This window comes from Spinacia oleracea, chromosome 4 (assembly GCF_020520425.1).
Source record: "Spinacia oleracea cultivar Varoflay chromosome 4, BTI_SOV_V1, whole genome shotgun sequence".
In the NCBI taxonomy this organism is placed as follows: domain Eukaryota; kingdom Viridiplantae; phylum Streptophyta; class Magnoliopsida; order Caryophyllales; family Amaranthaceae; genus Spinacia; species Spinacia oleracea.
In genome coordinates this window covers 69,493,799-69,500,862 of record NC_079490.1, presented here as the reverse complement: position 1 = coordinate 69,500,862, position 7,064 = coordinate 69,493,799, and positions in this window count along the sequence as shown.

Sequence of the window (7,064 nt, the reverse complement as noted above, 5' to 3'; positions counted from 1 at the left end):
TTTAGTCGTATTTATAAAGTATTTTTATAAATTTAATTCAATTTAATGAGAATCAAATGCATTTTATTTTTAATTAATTTAATTATTAATTAATTACGAAAACCGTATTTTTTTAAATAGATTCAACGAATTTATTTAATCGGGATTTGTTGGGTCATATTTTGAAAACGAATTTAATTTAATTAAAGCCCAGTTGAATTTCCATGATCAAACCCAACAAGGCTTGCAAGGATTAATTTTAATTGAGCCCGGAAATAAGCCCAACACAAACTACCAAAACCTAGCCCATGTGGGAGCGAAAAATATAAATACACCCTCTCATTAAACCCTCACAAAAATTTTCAGCACTCCCTCTCTCTCCTCTTTTTTTCTCTCCTTGCGGCACCCTCACACCCCTTTCGTCCGTCCCTCTTGCTTGCAGCCCAAGTCACAAGTGTGCCTAGCCTCGTGCGCGCACCCGTCGCCCTCGCCTTACCTCGCAGCCGCAGCGTAGCACTCGCGTACCTGCTGCTGTGTGGCCTTGCGCTGCACGTGCCCGCACTCCTTCTTCGTCTCGCCCCGCAGCCCGCAGAGCCTCGTGCTCGCTGCTATTGTGTTGAGTGCCCCAACGCCCAACGCTCACTCCCTCTCTCGCCCCTCGTTGCGTCGCTGCGCTGCTGCCCACGTGCTGCTGTGCGGCGTGGTGCTGTTAGTGTTGTTGCTCGACGCCCCACGTACACAACACATCAATTGTTGTGTGTGTGTGCATTGTTTATTGGTGATAATCAATTGTATACTTTTTAAACTTTAATTTTCAGTTTTTAAATTGTTTTAATTATTATGATTATTTAATTATTTGGGTTATTTAAATTGATTGGAACGGTTATGAACACCGTTTTTATTATTGTCGTATTTAAATTAAAGAGATTGATTTTGATGATTGAAATTATTTCATATTTAATGAATTAATAAAGTGTCAATTTTTAAGGTCAAAACACGGTTTTTATGATGACCTATTATTAGGGTTTTAATTCTAATTGATTAGGCGATTGATTCACATAATTTAATGACGATTTAAATTATGGGAATCAACTTAAATTTTCAGATTGTTTATAAGCTTTAAAAAGTTGGTTTTTAATGGTTTTAAAACTAAAAAGTCAATGATTTTATACTAGGACTTGAATTGACTATTTGAGACTATTAATTTAATGAATAACGATTAATTTCTATTTAAACTAAGGGTTTTAGTTTCTTATATAGTTGCTGGAAATTTAGTAAACATGAATAATAATGAAGTTTCTCCTTTGTGTTTATAAGAGTTGATTTCTAGTGAGTCATGATTTACACAGTGGCCCCCGTACTTAGGTATTCCAGGTACGTACAAGACTAGGGTGACCACCCATCACTTGAGGACTTTGTGAAGTGTATTGAATGCGAATCATGTGAACTTATATATTGGGAATTCATGTTTGATGTGTAGACAAGCATGTGATTATTATTATTATTGAATCTATGTGAACGAGCATGTTATGAATTGAATTATGCTTTATAGATTATGTTGAACTATCATGTTATGGACTTTTATAATCGTTGAATTATGTCAAACATGTTATTCAAGTTGGTTTGCATTAATGAGTATTGCGCATGCAAGTTATTATTATTATTATGCTATAGTACAGGATGTCTAGCATATGTTGAGCCTATTGAATATTGCCAGAGTGCATTGTCTATTCTACCAAGGGGTAGAATATGTTTAGAGATTCTATGTGAATTGAACTAAGGACAATTCGTGCTAAGGGCACACCCCGCTTGTTAATAGGCAATGTCGGGTTATCTCAAACAGTGTTTTTGAGAAGGAACAATGGGAGTAATTTCACTTGAGTGTATGTGTGATCACAAGTCATAAAGGATTAAAAATGAAGTGTCATTGTTGAATTGTTTAATTGCTTAATTGCTTGCATGTTATGTCTTGTGTAGAGTCTTGAGTCGCCTTGATCATAACATACTAATTAACGTAAAGTGTAACCCGAATGAGCTTCAAAACTCTTAGAACGTATATACCTTGAGTATGAACAATGGCGAGAGTCTGGTCGGAGAACCTGTACTCCTTGGATGATACAAGACGTTGTTTCATTCTTTCGTTTTGGCCGTTGTGCATTGGAATTCCGTCGGTATGGTCTGACTGTCGGTAGGAGTCCGACTTGTTATTATTTGGTGTATGGTGGGCTCCCATCACCCTTTTCTTTCCTTTTGAGGATACTTTATTTTACCCGTTCGATGCTACTTTCTTATTAAACTATGAGTCGAGAGTTGTGTTAGTTGTTGAGTCTTGTCTCCATGTTTATTTGTTTATTGAATGGCTTTTGCATGTGGATTATTAATTCGTCGAGTGAAGAATGTTAGGATAGAATGTTATTCTAGCTTGTTCGTACTCAGCTTTTGCTGACTTCGTGCTTCATGTCTTCTGGTCATGGCCTTTGCCTTAATGACCCTTTGATGATCCATCAATTGCATTTGCGTTGTTGGGGAGTAGAATTTTAATAAAGTAGGTTTGTAGAGATAACTTGCGGGAGAAGTTATCATGGGATTCGTGTTGAGAGTTTAATCTTCCGTATTTTATAAACTCTTTTTATAGTCATGACTATCGTTACTACTATTGCTACTATTTATAGTTAATGGATTTTGAAATATTTATTACATTGGTTTTGGGCCTTGATGGTTCCAGTTTGTTTTAATGACCATTAACTATTTAATTTGTTTTGAAAGTTAGTTAATTTCGCTGCGTAATTCTGGTAAATATCCTTAGCCGTTATCACGGTGGCGGTAATATCTTGGTAATTCCTGTGTTTTAAGTCGGAAAATGTTTTATAAAAAGCAAGGAATTATTAGGGTGTTACATCCCGTTCGAGATAATGTGTGATGCAAGTGACTACGCCGTTGGGGCAGTTTTGGCTCAGAGAAAGGAAAAGGTCTTGCATGCTATCTACTATGATAGCAAGACCTTAGATGAAGCTCAGGTTAATTGTGCTACTACGGAGAAGGAGCTTCTAGCCATAGTCTATGCCTTGGACAAGTTTCTCACTTATCTGATTGGGTCCAAGATGATAGTCTATACTGACCATGCGGCCCTTAAGTATCTGTTCTCTAAAAAGGAAGCCAAGCCTAGGCTTAATCGATGGATACTACTGCTACATGAGTTTGATCTAGAGATCCGCGATAAGAAAGGGGCTGAGAACGTGGTTGCAGACCACTTGTCTAGATTGAGGTATGATGATGGTAAAGTGTCTACACCAATCGGTGATTCATTTCCGGATAATCACTTGCACTTTCCAGTCACTCACCATGGTTCGCAGACTATGCGAACTACATTGTAGGGGGTATTCTTCCGTCCAATCTTACATATCAACAGAAGAAGAAGTTCCTACATGATGTTCGGTTCTACTTTTGGGATGATCCTTATTTGTTCCGTGAAACTGCTGAAGGGTTGTATAAGCGATGTGTTCCAGAATGGGAAGTCCATGGTATTATCAATAGGTGTCATTCTTCAGCTTATGGAGGTCACCATGGACCTTCGAAGACTAATGCTAAGTTGTCGCAGTGCGGTTTCTACTGGCCTACTATGTTCAAGGATGCACAGGGTTTTATTATGGCTTGTGATGCGTGCCAGAGGGCCGACACTATCTCGAGGAGGCATGCGATGCCACAGAATGGGATTCTTGAGGTAGAGATTTTTTATGTGTGGGGGATAGACTACATGAGACCATTCCCATCGTTCAAGGGTAATCTGTATATCCTTGTTGCTGTAGATTATGTGTCCAAGTGGGTAGAAGCCGTTGCCTCGCCTACTAATGATGCTAAGACAATCATCTCCCTATTCAAGAAAATCATCTTCCCCAGATTTGGAGTACCAAGGGCTTTGATCTGTATGGGGGTTCACACTTCTATGAGAAGCATCTGGATGCGCTCCTGCGCAAATATGAGGTCTACCATCGTACAGGACTAGCCTACCACCCTCAGACGAGTGGGCAAGTTGAGGTCTCCAACCGAGAGATCAAATCTATACTTGAGAAAGTGGTGGAAAAGTCTAGGAAGGATTGGAGCGACAAGCTTGATGATACTCTGTGGGCGTATAAAACTGCTTTCAAGACACCTATTGGTACTTCCCAGTATCGGTTGGTGTATGGTTGCCACTTGCCGGTAGAATTTGAGTATAAGGCTTACTGGGCGATCAAGCAACTCAACATGGACGCTAGCTAGCCGGTGAAAAGCGACTAATACAGTTGAGTGAGCTAGATGAGTTTAGATTGCAAGCCTATGATAGTGCCAGTATCTACAAGGAAAAGACGAAGCGATGGCACGATAGTCACATTCTTCATAGGGAGTTCGCGGTGGGCGACAAGGTTCTATTGTCTAATTCTAGACTTAAGTTATTTCCTGGAAAACTTAAGTCTAGATGGTCTGGGCCGTTCACCGTGACCATGGTTAGCAAGTTTGGGTCCGTTGAAGTAGAGAACTGTATGAAGGAAATAATACCCTTGGCCCACGTATGCATTTAATGTTAAGTCTAATAAATGCGTTCAGTATTAATTAACAAGTTAATAATTCAGTGAGATCAAGTGAGCTGAATGCCTAGCTAGAGGCCGCTTCAGTTCAAGTGGAATTAATGATATTAATCCACAACTTACTCTTGACTGAACCCGTAGGGTCACACAAATAGTACGTAAACGGAGCAAGTATTTAATGGCATTAAATACTCCATCTATGGATATTCGGAATCGACGGATCTTGGTTTCAGTGGGAGCTGAGAGCGCCAAAGGCAAGTAAATAAATACTCAGGAAACGATGATATTGCCGGAAACGGAAATATGGATCGTATCGGAAATATAAATATTATCCAAGTCGTAGATGTTGTCGGAAACGGAAACATGGTACGTATCGGAAAATATTATCGGAAATGGAAATATTGCCGGAATCGGAAATATTGCCGGAAACGGAAATATTGTCAGAATCGGAAATATTATCGGAATCGGAAAATAATTCCGAAAACGGAAATATTAAATATTTGTTCGAAACGGAAATTAATTCCGGAATCGGAAATGTAAAATATTGTTCGTATCAGAAATAAATTCCGGAATCGGGAATTTAATCGGAAGCGCATCGTACGAATTAGCATCGGACGAGGCTTGCTAGACGAAGGCCCAACACGAAGTCAGGCCCGCGTCCAGCAAGCCCAGCGCCCAACACACACGCCAAAGCCTCGCCAGGCCCAGCGCAAGGCCTGGCCCAGCAAGGCATGGCGCGCGCGCGAGCAATGTGGGCTGCGAGTTGTGCAGCTCGCGTGGGCCGCGAGGCTTGCGCGGACTGTGTGGTGCTCGTGCTCGTGTGCGGTTGTGTGCGATACGAATCCTAAAGCTATTAGAAATCCTTCTATGATTAAATCCTAATCCTAGTAGATAGAATTTATTTAATAGAGTCCTAAAGGGATTCTAATTAAACTAATTGGTATTCTAATAGGATTCTAAATCCTTTTCCATACTCTATAAATATGTGCCTAGGGTAACCAATTTATACACGAGATTTCAAGTATTCAAAGCAAGGATTTTTAAGCAAAAAAATCATTCAAAACTCTTGCCCTATTTAGCCGAAAATAATAGTACCTTAAGGGCGATTCTAGTTGGTCAATCTTAAGGCGGATCCGGGCGTGCTGCGGACTTTCTACGGAGGGACGACACTTGGAGTCCTAAAGACTTGTTCTTGTTCGGTTCGTGCGCAGCTAGGGAGGGCACGCTACAAAGTGTATGCATCCTAGATTAATTATATGATTTTGTGCAATAAATATGATTCCTGGCATTAAGGTTTTTCCGCATGATTTATGTTGTTCATATGTATCATAACCTAACAGTGGTATCACGAGCCTATTATTATTTGCATAATCTATAAATTGCTTAACATGGTTAAAATTTACAAATTTGCAAAGAATTAAAAAGGGGTGATTAATTTTCGTAATTGTTAATTAATTGCAAATTGCGTTTATTTAATTATATGTACGCAGTTTTTCGACAGTTTATTCGTTACTCATCCAAATCGAGTGATTTTTGTGTCAATTCCGCATGTAAAAGGCATTCTAAAATTTTGACAAAAGAAATCGAGTGATTTTTGTGTCAATTCCGCATGTAAAAGGCATTCTAAAATTTTGACAAAAAAAATCGAGTGATTTTTGTGTCAATTCCGCATGTAAAAGGCATTTTAAAATTTTGACAAAAAAACTATTTTTGGCCGAACCCAGAATACCCAAATTCGAAGCCTAACTATGACTTTTTGGAGGTTTTAGTTTTTCGAACGCAAAAGTTTGTAAATTTAAGATGTTAAATTGAATATTTGCGATTCTTGTTGATAAATCTTGAATTTTTTATTGACCTACTGTATATGTTTAACAAATTTGAATGCCTAGACTTGTTAATTATACAACCTAATTTGTAATTATGATTAATTTGTTGAAATTCGAATAATTTAGAATTGATTTGATTTTCATAATTAATTAATAATTTAAGTAAGTATCCATGATTAAAACACACCATAAAAATTGTTAATTTGTGATAAATTTTAAATTTTTATGACCTAGATTTGAATCCATGTTAATCGGAAATTAATTGATTAATAAATCTTCGATTTTTCTCCCTAAAATTATGAAATTAATATGATTTATTAATTTGTCATTAATTTTGAATTAAAAATTTTAAATTTTTATGAAAAACGCTCATAAATGTTGCACACACAAATCAAAGGACGCTACGTGTTACCCTTAAGGGGTGTTGTATAGTGCGGGCACGCGACGACGAGCAAGGGAGCTCGTCGCCCATGCGTTACGAATGCAGCGAGTAACATAGCATGGTGCGCGCGAGAGGCAAAGGTGCTGGCCGTGTGTGCTATGCGATGAGCGATGGGTTATGGTCAAGGCACTGCGAGTGTAGACACCTACTTTTGTCCCCATTCCCGAAAGGGAAAGGTTCGATGATGAAAACATAAATCTCCACTTGACAACGCATCTCCTATAAAATAACGAATCTCAATCACCCTTCTCGTTT